Below are 18,577 nucleotides of genomic sequence, written 5' to 3'. Positions count from 1 at the left end.
TGCAGCCACTTACAAAGACAGGCAAAAAGCCAGGATCATCATCTCCCATGTTGTTGAACATTCTGATTGTGAAAGAAGGACACAGCCCCACACACAGTCCAGAAAGATGTCCAACCCTAATGCATTTAAGGACAGGGTTTTGACACAGGACTGAGCCAGCTGCCAAAGCTTTCCCTTCTCCTGGGGCTGCATACAGTGTCCTCCTTATCTCCTGCACCTGAAAAGATGGAACTCAACGTGGTCTAGACAGTGGGTTTCCACTCAGCAAAGTGATTGCATTTTGGAGATGTGACTCTCACTCCAACCAGAGGGACCATCCCAGCTAAACCTGGGTCTCTAAGACTGCTGTAGGCAAAGGGCATCATCTAAGACAGTGCTCACGGCTTGGGAAGATGACTGTGCGGATCCTAAAGCCATTTTTAAGCCCTCAAGATTCTCCTGCACGTTCTCCCACACAGTTCCTGAAAGCAATTCAAAGAGCATATTTGATACCCAGTTGGACCCAGGGTTTGCACTGGGTTCCCAGCAGCTGCCCTGGGAAGGGACATGACCCAGTGCAGACACTGCAGGCATCCACCAAGGGTCCCACTGAACCAAGGGATGCAGCAGTGTGGCAGGGATGAGCTCCAGCTCATGGACTCACCACTATGGTCAAATCATAGCAGCAGGTGATACTCAGCCCTAGATAGTCAGTGATCAGGCTCTTCCCAAGCTTTTCTTGGGACCTACCACAGGCTCAACCTTCCTCAAATCCATCCCCATCTTTCAGCTCCTTTCAGCAGCTCGTGGGACAGCTTGAACCAACTCTCTGGGATAACACCTCTCTTCAGAAACTAACCTCACAAATACCAAGCAAAGCACCTCCCCAGACAGGAATTTCTGTGAGTTACTGGCCAGCCACCAGCCTCCTTTTTGAGGTCTGAAGTGCATTTCTTTGCAATCACTCCCAGATTACCACTCTGCTCCCTGGATGCTCTACAGCAGCAACATGGCCACACATCTCCCCAAAAGCCCTTTCCAGACAGTCCTACTCCCCCTTCAGTTATCCCCCTCTCTAAATGACAGCAAGTAAGGGGTGATAAGAAGCCAGTGATGAGGATAGGAAGAAAAGCAGCCTGCTGAACGCCAAGGGGTAAAGATGCTGCAAGTATTTGAGCAGATACATTTATTGCTCAGGGGACTGCTGGGTTTGATTAATAAGAGGTAAATGAAGCAGCTCAATTCAGCTGAGCCCCGGCAGGGCAGCTGGAGGACAGGGAGGTTTTCATTTATACAAAGCAAACAGTGAGACAGGTACTTCCAGGACACGATAGATGACCTATTTTGAGATGAACATCAGACCAAGTGAGCTTTGGGAGTGTCTTTTTACCTCTGCCAGCAGCAATGACAGTCTAGACAACTGGCCCAGATCAAAACAGCTGATATTCAGCCTTGGGATCCACTGACCCTACATCCTAATGTGCCCTCCTGACAGAGTCCTTGACATCTGTCCCTTCCACCCTGTTGAGATCCAGCACTACTGCCAGAGTACTGAGAACAAGAACCTTAAGTTTGTCCTAAAATGTCCTTGAGCTGCTCCTTGTGTCCAAGTGCCCCATCCATCATGGACCCATGCACAACCCACTCTGCAAAAGGGATTGGGATATATTGCTGGGTCCTCCAGCAAGCCACCAGATCTCACTTCCCTCTCTTGTAAAACACAACAAGCCCCGTAAGGACTTATCTTAAATGTTTGGCTTTCCCTTCTAGCTTGGGGAATAGGAAAGAGGTCTTGAAGCTTCAAGGTGCTACTGCTGGCAAGGCATCACAAATCTAGAGGGTCTGTGATGACCACCGTAGGTTTGCCCTTAGTTTTCAGTGTGCCTCTGGGGTGACTGCATTGAGTAAACACCCAGCAGCTCAAGCCAAGAAGGCACTGAGAGAATCTCCTTCTCCACAAATACAGCCAGGTCAGGGATGGTGCCAGAGATGCTTATTTTGATAAGTTTTCCTTTTATTGAAGGGTCACAGAATCACAGACTGTCAAAGGCTGGAAAGGACCTTGAAAGACCATCTATTCCAACCCCTTGTGCCAGAGCAGGACCACCTGTCCTTCATCATGAAGGTCTTCCCAGGAAGACCTCTGCCATGTGACAGCCTCACAAAATACAGCTGCAGAGACCACGCTGGCATCTGAAAAAGCCCCCTCCTTGCACTGGCCAACCTCTGCTTACACCTGAAGGATTAAGAGCCTCAAAGTTAATCGTAACAAGAACATGAGGGAAAGACTGTGATTGCAGCAAAAGGGAGTAGCATCAGCAGTTTCAGCAGACACATCAGATCAGGATGCCTGCTAGTCACAAACCTTTGACCTCAGTGATGCAAAGAGCCCAAACTACTTAGCTCTAGGGGAAAAGAAAAAGCCAGAAAAGCAGAAAGGTGCTCCTTGGTGCTTGGATGATGCTCTGCTGCAACCTCTCAGGTCAAACTGGATCTTGGACAAGACAAGGGGATAAAAAAAAACACCCAAGTTTTCAGGAGAATGCTGCTGACTTCTTGTTTCTCAAACCCTTTGTCACCAAGCCCCTGTAGTGCTGCCAACCTCTGATCCCATCAGGTGGTTTACCCGGGAAGCTTAGCGGTAAGCCCTGTCCCTGAGAGGAGTCACCGAGTTACATCAGGTTATTCTCTGCCTGGCAGGGACCACAGAGGCTTTCAGATACCACAGGAATGATTCCCAGCTTCTATTTTCAGGGAGAAGAATAAGTTTATGAATGGAGGGAACTCACTCCAAGAGGCAATGTTTTGTTGTTTGGTTGGGTTGGGGCTTTTTTCTCTCCTGGGCTTGATTTTATTTATGCTGAAGGAGCTGTTAAATCCTGTTAACATGCTGCAAATCCCTGTCTTACTGAAAAAAGAAGTTGGTATACTTAAAAGGTAACTTGTCTATATCTGCACCCAAATAAACCCCTTAGGGAAAGGAAAGGTGTCAGGTGGAGAAGGCGGCATCTGCGAAGGGGGGGGGGGGGGAAGGAATAGGGAACAGAAAGCAATGAGATAAACAACAACAGCAAAAAGGATGGGCAATGAAAAAAAGGATAGATGACAAAAAGAGATAAGGGTGAGACAATGAAAAAAAAAGGACAGGTAACAACCCTGCATCTATGAGCAGGGCAGAAAAACAGCAACATAGAGTTTTCACCCAATAACTTTGGCAGCCAGAGGATCTGTGCAGTAATGATGCACATGTACATCAGGGGCAAAGGGAAGAGGAGGGGGAAGAGGGGGCAGTTGGGGCAAGGGAAAGAGGAAGGGGTCATGATGAAGAGCAAGGTTGCAAGCAAACACAAGCAGGGAGGTTGGCAGGCTGCAGCCACCAAACCCAGCAGGGTGGCCAACGAAGTAGGAAAGGTAGTTCACAAGCATTGCAGTAAATCTGGCTACAAGCCTTGTTTTCTGGCTTTACCCAGCCTCAGTGAATGAGCAATATTAAATGACAGACGAGAAATCAAACAGCAGCTTGGAGAAACCAGGGAAGCCTCCTGAGCGCCAAGGAAACCTGTGCTGCCACGGGAAGAGCCAGATTATAATAATTAGGTCAGTTGGCGATAAGCCTTCTCAGTGCACACAGGCACACACACGCTGCTGCCTTGCTAGAAAGTGGTGATGTTCCCGAGGAGCTGAGGAACCAAGCAGGAATATGCCCCAGCCATGGAAAAGACAGGTAGGAGAAAGTCTTCTCCAGCAGCAAACCATGGCAGCTGCTCCCCTCAGGGTCTGAGGACTGGTAGCTGCAGCGTGGGAAGCTCTGATGAAGTACTAGAAAATTCATTTGCCATGTTGTTCAGCACCCAAGAGGTGACTCAAGGGGGTGTTCAGTCTCCATCCTTGCAAACAACGTTGAGACTCTAATGGACAAAATGCTGAGCAGGTTTGATAACTTTGCTGAGCTGGCTGGACCAGAGGACCTCCGGAGCTCACTACAATCCAGAGTAACTCTCTAGGGAGATCTTTCCTTAGCCCATACTTCCAGGACAAAGCCACCAGATCTCACCTCCAGATTAATCAAATCCAGAAGAAACTTCTTCTCATCAGCAAGTGTCCTGGCAGCCCAGGCTGACCTTTAAGAGAGGTTGACATGAAGCTCAAATACATGATAATCACTCACACCAGAGGCAAAGACGATGATCCTATTGAGCAAGTGCTGTACAGGGTATGTATCCACTTTTTCCCGTGAAAAGTGAGACAGAGGATTTCTATGACCCATTTCTTACTTCCTGGATGGTTTGACATCCTCTGCCCATCCTGGTTGCCTCAGGGCTCAAGGACTTCAAAGAATCTCAGAGCTGGAGCCAGAATGAGCTCACATCCAGATGTTACACATCAGATAAGCAAACAGGAAAGAGAGACCAAAGAGGAGGATGTGCTCACTGCCCTGACCTACCTCTCTTCTCCCTATCTATAGCAAGCAAGAGCCATCACCTCTCTGATTTGGACACCCAACACTGGGGCCTAGCTTCCAATTCAGAAGACAGAAACCAGACACCTATTGCTTTGGCTCTAGGATGTGCCTCCAGATAGTGACTTGAATCATGGCTCCATCTGCCAAAAGCCACTTGCTTCTGTTAACAGCTGCCATGGTTTGACATGATGCTGTTTCTGGTAAGGGGGAAGGGGCTCCTGTAAGAAGTTGCTCGAAACTCCCCAGCTCTAAGCCAGACCCACTTCTGGGGCTGAGCCAATTAGACACCTCCACAGTCACTTTTTAAGAAGCTGGAAGAGGAGGATTCTTCCTGCTCCTTCTTTGTTCTGGCTCTTCTTTTCTGGCTGGTGGTGGTGTAAGGAGTGGGAAGAGAGAGAGAAGCAACCATGAGGACTCCAAGGTCAGTGAGGGAAGAGAGGAGGAGGTGTGCTGGAGCAGAGACTCCCCTGTATTCTATGGAGAGGACTGGTGAAGCTGAGATTTGTTTGCATTTCGTTAAAAACCCCGTATCAGGGGCAGTGACTCACTCAATTAAAGATCTCGAGTCAGAAGCAGTGACTATGGCCAGAGGAGGTCATGTCCCGTGTGAGGGACACAATATTCACAGAAGCTGCAACTGTGGGGAAGAATCCACACCAGAGATATTCACTAAGGACTGTGAGGGACCCTGTGTGGGCAGAAGCTGCAGCTGCTGGGAACAACCCACACCAGAGCAGTTCATACAGGACTATGTCCTGGGGGAGGAACCCCATGTTGGAGCAGGGGAAGGATGCCAGGAGTTGTCTTCATCTGAGCAGAGAGAAGTGGCAGAGCACATCTGTGAGACACTGACCACATCCCCCACTCCCTGCCCCCCTGAGCCACTGAGGGGGGAGGAGGTAGAGATATGGGGGACAGTGAGCTGGGCCTGGGAAGAAAGGAGGGATGGGGAGGGAGATCTTAAAGTGCTGGGTGTAATTTTCTCATCATCTTACTCTCTTTTGCTTTTGTTCTGTTCTGTTTCCTGTAGGTAGTACAATAAAACTTTCCTACTTTCCTCTCAGTCGAGCACTGGAGTCTGTTTTGCCCGGAATCATAATTGGCAGCAAGCCCTCCCTGCCCTTGTCTTGATCCATAACATCCTTGATTTTCTTTTTACTCCCATTTTACTGAGGCCTTTGACATCCTAACAAGAGTGGGGGTGAATGGGGGCACCGAGTGAGAGACTGTCGTGGTACTTCAGTGCTGGCTGGGCCAAACCAAGACAACAGCAGAGGCAGAAACTTGTTCCTCCAAAATTTCTTCTATGCTCCTTTTTTCTGAACACTTCACCAACATTTCCTCTTGACCTTACAACCCATATCAGCTCCCTGGAGAGCTCAGTGTAACCCACACACCAGCCAAGAGTATGAGGTGCTCTTATGAAGCCTCATGCTTTCATCCCACGCTGCTGTCTCACTCACAAGCTGTGCTGATACCAGCAGGCTTTTACCACCAGTCAACTGCCAAGTACTCTACCAACACATGAAATCCTTCAGGACATAAGGTCTTGATCAAAGGTGAATCCAGTCTTCATAGAAGAGCATTGTGTACATGCTTCATATAACCACAAAGTTCCTGCAGTCACTACAGTTTGCTTGTCAAAACCCAGAAGCCTTCCCTTAAATACACACAAATATTTTTCCATACTCCTAGGTCATGCAGAAGATCATAGAATCACAGAATGGCAGGGGTTGGAAGGGACCTTGAGAGATCATGCAGTCCAACCCCCCTGCAGCAGCAGGTTCACCTAGATCAGGTCACACAGGAACATGTCGAGGCGGTGAAAACCTCCAAGGAAGGAGCCTCCACACCCTCCCTGGGCATCCTGTGCCAGGGCTCCCTCACTGAAACACTCAAAGTTTTTTCTCATATTTAAGTGGAACTTTTTGTGTTCCAGCTTCATCCCATCACCCCTTGTCCTGTTGCTAGATACTATAGAAAAAAAGTGCTGCCCCAACCTCCTGACACCCACCCTTTAGATATTTATAAATGTTAATAAGATCTCCCCTCAGTCTCCTCTTCTCCAGATTAAACAGCCCCAGGTCCCGTAGCCTCTCCTCATACGAAAGATGTTCCAGTCCCCTGATCATCTTGGTGGCCCTGTGCTGGCCTCTCTCCAGCACTTCCCTGTCCCTTCTGAGCTGGGGAGCCCAGAACTGGACACAGGACTTCAGACGATGCCTCAGCAGGGCAGATGAGAGGGGGAGCAGAACCTCCCTCCACCTGCTGCCCACACTCTTTTTGATGCCCCCAGGATGCCATTGGCCTTCTTGGCCATGAGGGCACATTGCTGGCTCATGGTTAGTTTGTTATCAGGACTCCCAGGTCTCTCTCTCTGCAGAGCTGCTCTCCAGCAGGTCAATCCCCAGCCTGTACTGGTGCAGGGGGTTGTTCCTTCCCAGGTGCAGGCCTCTGCGCTTTTCCTTGCTGAACCTCAGGAGGTTCCTCTCTGCCCAAATCTCAGCCTGCCTAGATCCCGCTGAATGTCAGCACAGCCACTGGTGAATCAGCCAGTGCTCCCAGTTTGGTGCCATCACTGAACCTGCTGAGGTTACACTCTGTCCCCTCATCCAGGTGGTTGATGAAGATGTTGACCAAGACTGGCCCCAGAACCCATCCCTGTGGAACTCCACTGGCCACAGGCCTCCAACTCCACTCTGTGCCACTGATGACCCCCCTCTGTGCTCTGTCATTCAGCCAGCTCTCGATCCACCTCACTGTGCACTCATCCAGCCACGCTGCCTGAGCTTTCTGATGAGGATGTTGTGGTAGACAGTGTCAAAAGCCCCGCTGAAGTCAAGGACAATGCTCATGTTCAGCCTACAAACTTCTATCGTTAGCTTACCAACTGGTGCTTTCCTTTGGCATGTGCTCCAATCTCCCTTGAGCATATCAGAAAGCAGTGGCTACTCACATACTTTGAATCAAAGCTCACTGCTTTTTTGTTAAAATAATTGTTTAATCAAACCCACTGCTTCCAAGCTGACACTCCTCCTAATGCTTTAATCAATAGACAGAGATGCTTAGAAGAGAGTTAATATGGCCTGAGCTGAGTGTAGGCGCTTCAAGGCCATGGCCACAGCTTTGCCTTCATGTCACTGGATGATGTGGAAGAGACCTGAGAAGAGAGAAGACAGAAGGACACGATAGATGTGTCTACACTAAGAAAGTCAATAAACAACAGGCTGCCCAAGGTGGTGGTGAAGTTCCTACCCCTGGAGATACTACAAAGCCACGAAACTGAGTTGCTGAGGGCCATGGGTTAGTGGTGGGCTTGGCAGGGTGAGGTCAGAGGTTGGGCTTGATGAGCTTAAAGGTCTTATCCAACTAAAATGATGCATTCTGATCCTACGAATAGATGGAATTAGGAAAATAAATATGAAATTATACATATAGTCTGAGGCTTATTAGCCTATGGAGAGAAGCAGAGAAAGGCTTTAGGGCTGACTCTTCCCATGAAGCTCTGGGTAACACTTGTAGGCACGTGGAAATGGTCAGCAGCATCGAGGGACAGAGGGAAGGACTTGTCAACAGATCCACTTCTTGATATCCACCTGGAACTCACAACACCAGATGCTTTACAATGGTTAACTAATGACCTCTGACAGCTTCATGATTTGGTTGGATTTCTTAAAAGGAAAGAAAAAAAAGTGAAGACAAGCAAGCAAAACCCAAGTTAGGCCAGTGAAGCATTTCTAGGTGATGACCAGCTTCAGATTTCCCAGCACGCTCTACATCTCCACACAAACATTCACCTTTGCTGATGAATTTCCACAAGTCCTCAATTAAAAGATTCTTCACAACATCAGCCACCAGCTTATCATGAAGCAAGTTCAAAGTGCTCCCCATAAAACTTGCCTTTAATGCCCGTATTGTCTCACACACAGAAAAGACAACATGATGCCCCTGGGCACCCACGCTCCACCTGCAGGGGCATGGAGACTTGAGAAAGGAGAAATGTCATCTGATGTGGGCATTTCAAGAAGCAATAGGCTTAGTTTTCTCTGGTTTCTTGTAAGAGTAAATTCTCAGAGTTTACATTTAATTACTAGAGACAGCTTAACCACCAGTGTAGCCATCAGCATACCACCGTGTTTGTTGACTACCAGCATGAAAAGATGGCTTCCTTCCAAAGTGCCTCCTACACCTTTCCGTCTTTTTTCCTTGGGTATCTACGGATGGCATCATGAAGACAGAGCTGCCTCCACACCCTTTCCATGGCAAACAGCTCCTTGAGAAAGTAAGGAATGTGAGGGACAGCTGAAACGTATCTCCCACAAGGCTACCACACCTTCTTACAGAAACATCTGGCTGAACTGGATGGATCTGACTCAACAGAGATCCCAATAAAGGCCAGATGTAACTTCTGAGTCTTGAGCTCTGAGCTCCTTACCTCAAGATTTTAGGCTTGCCAGGGCCCTGCTTTGAGGCATTCAATGCAATATCTTTGCTACCAGCACTACCTGTTCAAAATGAGGACTGCTGTTAGCCCCTATGCCACACTGCAAAAGCTTGGTCTAGTCCTTCTGAGCAAGCCTAGTCTTACGAAGCTATTAAAAGCTTTGCTAGCACCAATCCTTTGAGATAAGACCCTCACACTGTGCCAAAAGGCCTTGCTTTTCAGTTTTTCTGAAGCACCTGGCACAACAGCGTTGTGACCAAGGTCCATATCAACAGCTACAATCCTTGGTGCCAAATGAGGTGTTAATATAAAACCAAAAAAAAAACCAGCTTGAATCATGTGACCACCAGAGAAGTCCCTGCTCACAGCAGAGGAGCTTTAATAGGACCGCATCTGGAGTTATCAATATTCTGCCAAAGGCTTGTGAAACCTTAAAATTCACCAGCCACTGAAATTCAGCCATGTCAAAGCAGGATCAAACTCCACTGTATGAACCACACAGACCAAGAGTGAGGACAGATGATAAGCTACCAGAGAACCAGTGCCCAATCTTCAGCAACACATGCTTACAAGACGTTACTCCCAGCCAGGGCCAACCCAGAGACCACCCAGGAGAGACAATTGTCAGCAAAGGACAGCAAAAGCATGGGACTGCTGTCATTGAGGTAAGACCTGTTCAGCAAGGGTGCCATCACATACATCCTGAGGAAGGATTTGGCACCAAGGATCCCACCACATATAAATTATTACTCCTCAGCTAAATAAATAACATTTGAGAGAATAACCTGAGACAAAGGTAATTCCTGCTCCAACAAATTTATAAAACAAAAGAACAAGTGGCACATGTTGGAAGCTCCTAAGAGGATCAAAATTGCTCTCAGGGTTTGAGTGTCTGGGTTTTGGAGGGGGAGAAGAAGCATTCAGGGGGAGCTTGAGAGTTTATCACAGAATGACAGAATGGTAGGGGTTGGAAGGGACCTTCAGAGATCATCCAGTCCAACCCCCCTGCAGAAGCAGGGTCACCTAGATCAGGTCGCATAGGAACATGTCCAGGCGGGTCTTGAAGCCCTCCAAGGAAGGAGACTCCACAACACCCATGGACGGCCTGTGCCAGGCTCCCTCACTGAAAAAGTTTTTTCTTATGTTTAAGTGGAACCTTTTGTGTTCCAGCTTCATCCCATCACCCCTTGTCCTGTTACTATCTACTATAGAAAAGAGGGATGTCCCAACTTCCTGACACCCACCCTTTAGATATTCATAAATGTTAATATGATCTCCCCTCAATCTCCTCTTCTCCAGGGTAAACAGCCCCAGGTCCCACAGCCTTTCCTCAGAAGGAAGATGCTCCAGTCCCCTGGACATCTTGGTGGCCCTGCACTGGCCTCTCTCCAGCAGTTCCCTGTCCCCCTTGAGCTGGGGAGCCCAGAACCGGACACAGGACTCCAGATGTTTTCCCTGCTCTGCTTTAGAAAAACAGCTGAGTTAGCAGGCAGTTGTGCTGGCTTCCAGGATAGGGGAACAACTAACCTGCAATGAATGCACTTGTTTTTAATATCACACATGACACACCAAGTGCCAGGTATCACTTCAGGTGGCAGATGACTTAGTGACTCCCCAGCTGAGCATCAGAGTCTGAAATTCCTGCAGAGAGCAGGGGATGCTTCCTCCTTGGTGTTTAGCAGCCAGTTCAGCTCTGCTGTGTAAGGTAAGCTGGCAACAGTCCTGCACAGAGCCAGCATTATCCTCCATCCGTCATCCATGCAGAACTCTCTCACCAGTGCCCAGGTGAGCACTGTATCCCTCAGCAGGGCCAGAAGCACGACTGGGGTTCACCTCTCCCTGGTGAGTCCGTGCCATCAGATTTCATCATTTTTTTTAATAGTATGACCAGGCTAGCCCCCAAGATTTCACTTGACCTGCCTCTCTGCAGATGTCTGTGCCCATAGATGACCAGGAGACCTGGAGCTGCTGCAGGTCTGGCAGCATATCCTTCTCACTGCATTACTCTTAGCACAGGAGAAGCTCCTGCAGTCTCATCCTCCCCCATCGTGCCCTTCCCCACCGAAACGTGCAGACAGGCTCTTGCTGAATGAAGCAAGAGTAACTGGAGGTGCTCAAGGAAAACCTCAGCAAAGCCAGCAAGGGATGACTGTGCAAAGCAGAGCAGGGGAAAGGCTGAGTCACTTCCTCCCCCAGAGCTCCAAATAGAGAAGAGTGTAAGGAAAATCATTTTAAGCTGGGGAAGAGAATCCCCAGCTTAAAAAAAATTAAATAAATAAATCAAAGTGCACACAGTGACAGCAGGAGGGGAAGGGACAGAAAAGGCAGCCTCGTGCTGCAGCTGGAATGGGAAAGGCTGTCAGGGTCAGAGAGGGGCAGAGCATTCTCCCTGGCTCCTCTGGGAAATTATGGGTCCCTCATCTCTTCTGCAGCTTCAGCTCCAAGGCAAGTTCTCAGACCATCAAGGATGCCAAAAAGCCACTGTGCTGCTCCCTCATCTCCTCCACACGATACTGCCAACCAATAGGAAACTGCAGTGGGCCCGGGCACAGCTGGACAAGCTTCTGGAGACAGACTTTATCCACTTCCCAGTGTGCTTCTAGGTGGTAGCATGTGAAGCACCTCTACTAGGAACAGTGACAGTACAATACTCAACCACTCATGCCAGCAGGTCTGCAGTGAGGCTAAGCTCAAGGCTGGAACCCCGTTTTGAATGGTGGGATAATGGTATATGCAGGACACTCTGGAAAGAAATCAGACACCAGCTTTTCACTGTAAGCTCAGCAGTTACCCCCAAGCACAAAGGCCTGGGACAACTGTGTGGCAGCATGGAACAGAATAGTCTGGGTTGGAAGGGACCTTTAATGGTCATCTAGCATCACACCCTCCCTGCATCCCTACAGCCAGCTCCTCCTTCCTCATGCTCAAGACGATTTGGGTAATTTCCTTAAAGAAACTTTAGTACTAGAGGTATTTCGGAGCTAACCTGCTTGCACCCAGACAGATCACATTTAAGCTCATCACTGCTGCAGCCTCTCCTTATAGACAAGAAGAAATTCAGCTTTCCCTTTTCCATCCTCTCTCTTACAGCCTGGAGCTTTTTTGTCTTTGAGACCCGTACTCTTCTGTCAAATCTGGCTGAAATCAGTCTCTGGGTTACAAAGGCTTCTGGAGGAATAGCAAGTGACAGCCAGTCTGAGCCCCATGAGCCTCACTTCTGTTAATCAAAACAAAAAGAATCTCAGAAATATAGAGGAGAAGCTTCAAAGTGGCTGTCTGTAGAAGATAAATAAATCTTTTGCCCCGTGCAACAAAAATATATTAAAGGCAAAAGCCATGCAAACACCCTTTCTCAGAGACAACTCTGAGGCGGATAATGTGTGGTCCCCAGATGGCTCTGAAACCCAGGAGAGAGATCAGCACCCTGGGGTGAATCTTTGCAGTAAAAACATCCCAGCAGGGAAGGATGCTGCAGCTCTGCCGACAAGCAAGCACTCTGTAGGGCTATGATGTCCTGCCTGACACCAGTGCTGCTCTGGGCATCTGCAAAGGCAGGAATAAATACTGTGCTGCCTGCGCCAGCCTGGCACAGGCATGGACAGAGCAGGGATGCAGGGAGGGATGGAAAACTCGTTCTTCACCAGAAGAGCTTTCCAGAAGTGTGTTTTTCATTGCAGAGCTGCTGTCAGGATGCGAGAAATTGCTGGTCTCGAAAGAAAGGGAAAAAGCTGTCAGTGAAAGCCATCTATCACCTCATTGCAGCTGGTCCCCTGCAGCTCTCCAGCCCCAACCATGGCTTCCTCTTCCCTTAGAGGCAGCTGTGGCCATTGTGGTGAGATCCCACAGGCCCTGAAAACTCCACCTAACTCACCTACTACCTTTCAATGATGAAATGTGCAGGTGGCAAAAAAAACAGAGATCATTTCGGAAAGCACCCGGAGCCTCCACGTCCTGCTGTAAAATCTCCAGCTGCAGAAAAAAAACCATACTGCTGCAAGTCTTGCTTCCTGAGACAGACAAAAATGTCATCAAAGCTGCCTCCAAGCCTACCTTATGGCCGCAAAGAGACATTTCTTGGATCCCCACTATACCCCGTTTTAAGGGAATACAGCTCCCGTGGATGCTGGCACCCATCCCTGTCTCTTCTCACCATGCAAAGCAAATGTCACCTTAAATATCAACCATTTTTCTGTTATTAAATTCCAGCTGACAACCACAGCATAGCCACAACCCTTCTCACTTTCTTTTCTTTCCTTGCCCAGACACCCAAGATGGTATTTTTCCCAGCACATTATTAAAATCCCTTCTGGCTTTGTTGCAGTCAGACACATTGGTCAGGAGCTCTCCAGCCTAGGGGCTTTCCTTCTGGTTGGGTGATGAAGGGAGATGTCAGCACCCAAAAGCAAAGCAGCATTTGCAAACCACTGCTTTGGGCTGGTGGGTCTGGACCTGGACTACATCACAGTCCCATTGAAGCACACACTTCTCCGCAGGACAAAGCAAAATCCTTTATTCCCCATTAGCAAACATGATGATGTGTTTTTGCAGATCTGAAAGCCCTTGAAAGCCACCTGAAGAAGCTTGATGGCCCCAAAGTAGCATCTCCATAGGCCACAGAGCAGAAGGAGCAGCTTGCAGCCACAGACCACTCAGCCACGGTGCCACCTTTCCCACCCCACCCAGCTGCTCACCTCCTGCACCAGCTACCATCCAATGCAGCAGTAGGATGAAGTCAGCTTCTCCCAAGGTCCTGGTGAACACAAACCAGGCAGCACAGCTCCTCCAGAACTTCCTGAGTTCAAAAGCGTTTTTCAGACTTAACTATGGACCCAGTGAACAGTTCCCCACTGGAGGTGGCTGGGGAAGCTGGTGGCAGCTGTGTATCCCCTCGTGCCGCTGGAGCAGGGCAGGCTCCAGCAGTGCTGAAGCCTTCCTGGGGCAATGCAGGCTGCTCAAACCAGTCTCAGCAAGCCAGGCTGGCTCCAGAGGGAGGGGGAAGGTAGGTTGGCTTGGTGGGGGTTTTTTGTGCACTAGGACCAATTAAAACTGCTGGTGAGAAATGAGAAGCTTGTGGGCACCCACATTCATCCTCAGGTCACCCAGACGTGACGTGACACCAAGGCACAGGGCACAGCACACAGTTGCCCAGCTCCACTCCTCATCCCAGGGACATCTCCACCACAGGCACATCAACCCATCCATAACCCTTTCCATCCTGCCACCAGAGAGATACAAGTGATTTCCACCAACAACCCATCAGCATGGTGGATGCAACCAAGCTGGGGTGAAGGCAAAGCTGAGCTGGTGCTGGTGGCCACCAAGGAGACGCCCTCCATAAATTGCTGAACATTATTAAATACCCCTGTGGCAGGCTCCTGGCCAACAGGCACAGCAGGATTTGGTCCTGCAGAGACAGCAGAACCAGAAGATTAGTTGTGTGACCAGAGCTTCCTCTACCACCTAAGAAACCAAGTTTTTCTTCTCCTATTCCATCATTGCTAGATGCCTGGGGGGAAGGGGAAGAGCTGTCTCTGTAGGAAAGGAGACAGAAGTAATGGGTTTTCTGAAGTAAGCATGAGACTACTGCTGAGATATTTTGGGGTCTTTAAAGCCTCAGAGTTCCACAGACTGCCTCCAAGGAGTCTCCAAAAGCTAATACGAAATAGCAAAGATCTCGAATCCATTATAGAGACACCATCCCAATTCCTGGCCATTGTTGGGGTATCTCTCCATTGCAGAAGACTGACAACGACGATGCAGAGTCCAGCAAGCCAAGATCAACCACAGTACAGCCCAAAGACGAGGTGGAAGAAAACAAACCTCTCTTTTCCGCACTCAGGTTGATGGTTAAGTATTGGAGCACATCCAATGTCACCTCCATCTCAGTCTGAAGAGAGTAGGAAACACATTTCTCTCAGGATCACCAGCAAGGCAGGATCTGTGTTGTAAATGACTATGTAGACATGCACATAGATGTATATGTAAGTAAATGAAAATAAACTAACCAGTCTCTCAAACAAACAGAAAACAACTGGTCAGCAACACTGGCCCTTTATTTTTGGATGACTCAGTAATGCACTAATTACACTCAGGTGGCAGAACTGCACCTTCTCTGAGGAGTTTCACAAGCTCATCCCAAAGCATTTATGAGGATTACTCCATACGTCCAGAAGCCTCAACACTTCCAGATGGGAACAGTTGTCCTTTCACCAACCTGCTGAAGACCCTGAACTATCCCCACACACAGCAGCAGGCTGTTAACTCTGAAACTTAACAACGGCACGTTTAACAGAAGTACCTTAATACTTTTGCCAAAGTGCAGATTGATCAAATCATTAGCAATGTGTAGTTGCTCCACTGAAATAGTCAAGCAATATGCTAAATGTGCCCCAAACACTTTCTGAAATAGCTCAGCTGTTGCCCCCAGCTTCCACAGAAACCACGGAGTCTTGCTACACTATTAGGTGTAGGTCCTCACAAACACATGGTATCCTGAAGAGTCACTTGAGCAGCAAGAACATGCAATTAAATAAAGTCCAGGATGGGTTTCTTGCAGCTCTACAGAGACCTACAGGGCAAAGACTCAACCAGTGATAACTAACACAATTTCACAACAGTCCTGTTGGGAAAAGACCAAGCAGCAGCAAGGACAACTGCAAGGAGAAAAAAAAAAGAGAGATATTCAAAATGAGGAGGAAACAGAGAGTGGGAACAGCAGAATTTGTCCTTGCCAGGAGGCGACAGCAGAGCGAACTCAATGGAGCACTTCACCCCAAAGTGAAGATGCTGCAAGAGCAAAAAGAGCTTCTCCCAAGACAAGAGTGCTGAAGAGACATCTGGAGATAAAGCTCAGCACTTTCCACTGTCTGAATGAAGCGCTAACAACTATGAAAGATGTTTTCATGCTCTGTATGTGATCTTTCACTGTGCTCAGGAACCCTCCATAGACCTTTCCCACCCCAACTCTGCACAAGGCCAACTCAGCTATGGGAATGAGGATGTCAAAGCCAGCCAAGCCTCTCAGGTAGCTCACTCCCACATCCTCCTGCAAAGGCAGAACTGGTGTTCCATTCATCTCCACAAATGGTTTCTCCAGTCTCCTGTTGGCCAGAGAGCTCCTGGGTTGCTGGGCCTTACCCTCCAGCTCACCTGACACAAGTCGCATTCCCACATCACCTTCACCATCCAAGCCCTGCTCCTCTGCTTTCCTTAAAAAGCAACATGAGACCTCATACATGACAATATTTTTTAAATAATGCTTCCTAAGAGCTGGAAAAGTCCCACAACACTTTACCACAACACCTTAAATTGGCAGAGCCCTCTGGTGCAGTATCCACATCGCAAGGAGGGATCAGGCAGAGCTCAGAGGGATCAGCTTTAAACACAAGCACAGCCTGAGCTTCCCAAAACAGACAGTGCACGTCTCCCTGCCAAAGACAACATACTTAATGCAGGGAAACCACAGCCTACAAATTTTACTCAAGGCTTGAGGGAACAAAATCCAGTGCAAGGTTTTGCACTTGGACCTCAGGATCCGTAATGGCAGAGTAAAGCCTTTTTGGTCCTAACAGGAAGAAAGCATGTGCATTGACACAATAAAATGGGTTTTCCCTCACTCACTGCAGATAAAGTGTGTATATTTGCTTGTCAGGGTCACACAAGTCATAAGCAGAGCAGGATGCTTCCCTCTCCATTCTGCATGGCATCCCTCTGCCAGCATCTGGATGCTCAGGGGACAATCCGCCATCAAAAAGCCTTCCTGGAGAGGAGGAACTGTTAAATTTCCTGGTCTTATTTTGGTATCTTTGGTTTGAGAGAAGCAACGTGGCAGCTCAGCATATCTTCTGCTTCCTCCCATCTCATTTGTTTCTGTTAAAAAGGCTGTGACTTCAAGCTTCATCCTATACCTGCCTGAGTGGTGGAGGAAGAGCAGCACGGATTACTGGAGCAGGAGTGGAGGTGGCACAGATGGACATATGTAAATGGCCTATTTCAGAGCAGCCACCAGGTCTCCAGAAAGGACTGGGTCAGTCTAATGCTACCTCATCCAGCATGGTGGTGGTCTCAACCCTTCCTGACACAGGAGCCTGACACAGAAAATAGCCCTGGGAGATGAATTTTAGTCTCATTTTATGAAAAAGCAACCAAGTCTAAGGACTAAGTTGTGAGGCAGTGGGACACCAGGGACACACAGCAACTGTGCCTCCGGACATACAGCATTGCTGAGGGCAGCTGCAGCAAAAAAATGCCCTGCAACTGCCGGCTGCTCCGCTGCCACCAACATCTGCTGTCCCCTACTGTCACCCACGGCTCCCGAGACCACGTGCAGCCAGAGTGACTCTGCAGGAAAACGATAATCATCAAATAACAACCAAATTTAGTCCCTGGTGCGTCCTCCCTTGCTACACCCAAACCCAACCCTGCGCCAAAGACCGGGGAAAGCCTCTCCCGGGAGGTGGGGGGATGCTCTCACCTCTGGAACTCGAAGCAGGGGACATCCCACAAGGGATGTACTCCCTGTAAAGATGCTCAGGGTTAAACCAGAAGGTACCTTTGTGCCGGCTCCGGCTGCCACCGCTCACCCTCCCTCCCCAGCTCTTCGCTGAGCACGAACCACCGCCGCGCTCTGCTGCAAAGGGTGTAACGAGCAACGACGCTAATTGCGATAGGGACAGGCCGAGCGCTCACATCCCGCGGGTCTCCCCCTCGTTTTCGGCTGGGGGGGGTCCTCGGGAGGAGAGGCCAGCCGTGCGTTTCGGCGGGGCTAACGGAGCGGCGCGGGAAGCTTCCAGAGGCCGGCAGCCGTACCCGAATCCGGCCCGACCTCCGCAGCCCCCTCACCGCAGCCCTTCCCGCCGCTGCCTCTGCGAGCAGAGGGCAGAACCGGGCGGGGTGGGGGAGCGGGGCGGGGAGGGGGGTGTTGTGTGCTCCACGTCCACACGGGGAAAAGGAACGGGGTGGGGAGAAAAAAAGAGAGAAAAAAACCCGACCGAAAATCAGCCGGGACGAGGCCGCTCACCCAGCGCGGTTCCCGAAACCAACCGTGAGGCCAAATCCCCGTCCTAGCTTCATCTGCCAAAACTAACCCCCCCCCCCGCCACCCCACGGCGGCCACGCTGTTCGCAGCCCGGCGCGCACTCACGCGTGGGCTTTTAATCATTTCTGAGGGAAACAAAAGGCGGGACCTGCCCCCTTCTCCCCCCCAACCCCCAACCCCGGCTTCCCTCGCCGCCCCACCGGCTGCTGTGTCATCCCCCCGCCCCAGCCTTACCGTGCGGCGGTGCTGGCGCTGTCACACCCCCGGCAGGCTCATGGGCGCCGCGCTGAGGGGAGCGGGGGGACGCGGGGCCGGGGGGACGCGGGCACCGCCCGCCCGGGAGCAGACACCCGGCGCGGCGGAGGGACGGGCCGGGGCGGCCGGAGAGTGACGCGCCCGCCCGCCCCGCCCGGCCCGGCCCCCGCCCGGCCCCGCCGCCGGCCCTGACGGGAGATGTAGTCCCGGCCTGCGCCCTGCGCCCAGCCCGCCGCGGGCCGCACAGCCGCCGGCGCCCTGGAGCTCCTCACAGCCCCTCCGGCCCCCCGAGGCCTGTCCTAGCCCTCCCCGGCAACCCTGGAGCTCCTCGTAGCGCCCTGCAGCACCCAGAGGGCTCTTTGTACCCCCCAGGCAACCCAGGGGTCTCCTCAGAACCGCC

At 50.2% G+C, this 18,577-nt stretch overlaps 1 protein-coding gene across 4 annotated transcripts in view; it reads right to left on the bottom strand.

The window, feature by feature from the left end:
• The window catches only part of CTIF (cap binding complex dependent translation initiation factor), a 148,243-nt gene extending 129,929 nt beyond the window's left edge, over positions 1 to 18,314 (bottom strand). For all 4 annotated transcript variants that reach the window (XM_062018627.1, XM_062018628.1, XM_062018631.1 and 1 more), the window contains exon 1: positions 18,157 to 18,314. The gene's annotated coding sequence lies outside the window, so the exon portion shown is untranslated. The remainder of the gene's footprint in view (positions 1 to 18,156) is intronic.
• Between the last annotated feature and the right edge of the window lie 263 nt (positions 18,315 to 18,577).

This window comes from Colius striatus, chromosome Z (assembly GCF_028858725.1).
Source record: "Colius striatus isolate bColStr4 chromosome Z, bColStr4.1.hap1, whole genome shotgun sequence".
In the NCBI taxonomy this organism is placed as follows: domain Eukaryota; kingdom Metazoa; phylum Chordata; class Aves; order Coliiformes; family Coliidae; genus Colius; species Colius striatus.
This window is presented reverse-complemented; position numbering and strand designations above follow the sequence as displayed.